The following is a 3,788-nucleotide window of genomic DNA, read 5'->3' as shown; positions in this document are numbered from 1 at the left end:
CACTGTCTTGAAGACCTTAAAGTGTACTGCTCCCAGTGAATGAGGTTATCAGCCTTAATTCACTAAGGGATCCTGAGGAATCAAATAAACCTCAGTATTCCAACATCAGCATCATTATTAGCATCATTATTTCAGTTTCTATACAGGTTGCACAGTATGTTGGGTTGCTGTGCTGGAAAGCAAGTTCATCACCTGCTCTTATTTCCCCTACCTTTAGAGAGAATACCTTTGGTATGACTTTCTCTGCTCCAGTCTCTGAGAGTACCAGCTCCACTAGTTCAAACCCTCCAACCCCAGCAACACTGCTGACTCTATGCCTAAAGAGAGATTCCAGGGTAATGTGTTCTCTCTGCCATAAGAAATTAGAAAAAAAGTAATTAATAATTGCTTTTCTTTTCAGCTCTGAGCCCCATTGCTGAATATTCAGCAATGCAATAGCATTTCTCTCTTTCTTCAAGAAACTTGCTTATAGATGGTGGCCCTGCTCTTGGGGCTACTTCGTCCCCTCTTGGCCCAAGCACCTTCCAAGGCGGGACAATGGTGGGAGTACTGTGGGGGCCCTGGAACGCCAAGCTCCTCAGTGAGAGTCAGGTTTGCCCCAAGCCCCACAGGCTTCATGCATTTGGGAGGCCTCTGCACTGCCTTATACAACTACCTCTTTGCCAAGAAATACAAAGGGATTTTCATCTTAAGGTTGGAAGACACAAATCAAACCCACCTGGTGCCTGGGGCTGCAGAGAACATCGAGGACATGTTGGAATGGGCAGGCATTCCCCCTGATGAAAGCCCTCGACGTGGAGGTAGAGCAGTCTCAATGCCTAGAGCTGTATGCCCAAGCTAGTGAGGCACTGTTGCAGACTGGGGCTGCTTACCGTTGGTTCTGTACACCCCAGTGACTGGAACTGCTGAAAAAAGAGGCCTTAAGGAATCATCAGACACCACGTTATGGCAATAGGTGCCAGCACTTGAATTCCAAGTATGTAGCCAGGAAACTGGCACAGGGGTCCAAGCCTGTGCCAAACTATCCACTTATGTCTAGAGGAGGGAGCTGAGACTTTCCAGGACCTGGTGTATGGCTGGAATCGGCCAGTGTTGAGGGTGACCCTGTGATCCTGAAGTACGATGGCTTCCCCACCTATCACCTGGCTTGTGTGGTAGATGACCATCATATGGGCATCAGCCATGTCCATCAAGGCAAGGAGTGGCTTGTCTCTACTGCCAAGCATCTGCTTTTATACAGGGCCCTGGGTTGGGAACCGCCCCACTTTGCCCATTCGCCTCTGCTTCTCCATAAGGATGGCAGCAAGTTGTCTAAGCAGCAAGGGGGCATCTTCCTGGAACACTTTGCTTCAGCTGGCTTTCTCCTGGAGACTTTGTTAGACATCATCACTAATTATGGCTCAGGGTTTGCAGGGAACCAGATGGGGAGGACGCTGCCAGAGTGGATGGAACAGTTTGACTTAACTGGGGTCAGCACCCACTCAGCCCTTCTGGAGCTGGAGAAACTTACTGAATATACCAGGCTGCATTTGATTCGATTGTTGAATGACAAGGATCAGGGGCTCCAGCTGGTGCAAAAGCTTTGGGTCATGGTGGAGGAGGTATATGGAGAGCAGCTGGAGGACAGGGATGTCCTGAGGGACAAAAATTCTTTTGCTAGGACAGGGGCACATCAGTCCCTTGCAGGACTTAATCTCACCAGCGTATTCTGAAAAAAGAGGCCTTAAGGAACTTGTGGACGGGCCTTGCTATAGCCAGAGCACAGCTTCAGATCATCTCAGGAGAAGTGGATGTGATTGCTAAGCTGGTCCTGGGGTTGTTGGAAACACCTGGCATATCTCTCACTCAGGAGGTGTTGAACCAAGAGTTGAAAAAACTATCAGAGAAGACAGAAGGTGTTGAGTATGTCAGAATGATGAAACTTCTTCTGGTGGCACTTACTGGTCAGCAGCATGGCCCAACTGTTGCAGAGATGATGGTGTCCTTGGGACCAAGGGATGTTCGGGAATGGATACAGAGGGTGCTTTCAAGCTAGGAAGATTGTCAGGATGAATACACAAAGACAGCTGTGGTTCACCACACTTTTCTGGAAATTGCTACCAGGACATTGGAGCTGAAACCAGTGTTCAACAGGAAGTCTCTGGTATTAATGTGAGAACTACATTTCTGATTGTAGATAGGTGGGCATGGGCTGCAGGTAGGATGTAGTGATGGCTCTGTGAGGGTTCCCTCTGGTTTAATCTTTCTGATCTGTTGGTCTGGGGAGAACCCATCCCTCTCAGACCATCTTTCTATTTCCTTGCAGCATATTACATACCAATGGTTTGGGATTGGTTCCTGGTTCCTGGAATTAGTTCCCATCTAAACATTGTGGCAGAATTGCAGGCTCACAGATAGGACTCAGGATTAATTATCTGAGATGTGATACTATCTGGTCTTGTGTCTAAGTCCCCAGAGTGAGGCTTAACTAGGTGGGATCTTGGGGTGTGAGGGTGGGTGGGCAGGACTGAGAGTGTCCTGGCATTCATTAGAATGGTGTTTTCTGCTTCATTGCTAATCTAGTGTCAAGGAGTATTTTCCAGATAGAAATGGAAGATTTTCTTTTTTATTATCATGCAAAATACACTTTCATATTGGTCACTGTTATAAGAGCACACTCATACATAACCAAAACCCCCAAATAAAACCAGGTACACTGACGTGAAAGATGACTCCGGCAGTTCTTTCTCTGGAGGTGGAGAGAATTCCTTGTCATAAGTCTTTTAGGATACCCCAGATCAGTGCATTGCTGAGAGAAGTTTTCACAGATAATCATCATTTAGCATCACTGTCATTATGTATTATGTTCTCCCAGAGTTCTGATTATTTTGCTCTACATCAGTTTCTGTAGGTCTTATCAGCTTTTTCTGAAATCATTTTGCTTATTATTATTTCCCATAGCACAATAGTATTTCATTACTAACATATACCACAATTTGTTCAGCCATTCCCCAACTGATGGACATCCATTCAATGAAATGGATGATTTTCTTTTGTTATTTATTTTATTTTAAAATTTATTTAGAATAGTTTTCCATGGTTACATGATTCATCTTTTTTTCCTCCCCTCTTCTCTCCCCACTCCCAGAGTTGACAAGCAATTCCACTGGGTTATATGTGTATCATTGTTCATAATCTATTTCCATAATATTTGCAATAGAGTGATTGAAATAAAAGATTTTCTAAACCCTCAGATTGGGGGAAAAAAAAAAAGAAACTTGCTCATAGTCCCTTTCGAACGTAATGGTGAAATCTCATTTATCATACTTAAAATAGATAGAAAAATAAGTCAGCTTTTAAGAAACTGAGGTAAGTTTTAGGAAACAGTCCCACATCCCTTTGGGAAAAAGACAGGAGAGGAGAGAAATGAAAAGAAGAGGAAATCGTTGCCTTGGAACTACAGTATGAGAAAGTTCCAGTAGCCTGTCCTATGTCCCAGCATTCCTAATTGACACACAGTCTCATGACTGATGCTGCTAACTCTGTCTTCATTTCTGCTACTTTTCCAGATGATTTTCCATACCTTCTCTCTGTCTGTCTCTCTCTCCCCCTCCCTTTTCCTTCCTTTCAGGTAATTTCAGCTGCCCCATCATCCTTTACATATGAATGTCTATGAGTGAAACCAGATCCTGCCTACCAATCCTCCAGGAGCTGAGAATAGGAATTCTAATAGGACTTCAGCCAGAACCATCAGGCATCTACCTCCAATATCCTGATCTCCTTGCCAACACACAAACAGCATTATATGC

General features: G+C 44.6%; 1 pseudogene; it reads left to right on the top strand.

Annotated features, from left to right (window-relative positions):
• Positions 1-472: 472 nt before the first annotated feature.
• Positions 473-2,215, top strand: LOC103102913 (probable glutamate--tRNA ligase, mitochondrial; annotated as a pseudogene).
• Positions 2,216-3,788: the final 1,573 nt, after the last annotated feature.

This window comes from Monodelphis domestica, chromosome 6 (genome assembly GCF_027887165.1).
Source record: "Monodelphis domestica isolate mMonDom1 chromosome 6, mMonDom1.pri, whole genome shotgun sequence".
Lineage (NCBI taxonomy): Eukaryota > Metazoa > Chordata > Mammalia > Didelphimorphia > Didelphidae > Monodelphis > Monodelphis domestica.
This window is presented reverse-complemented; position numbering and strand designations above follow the sequence as displayed.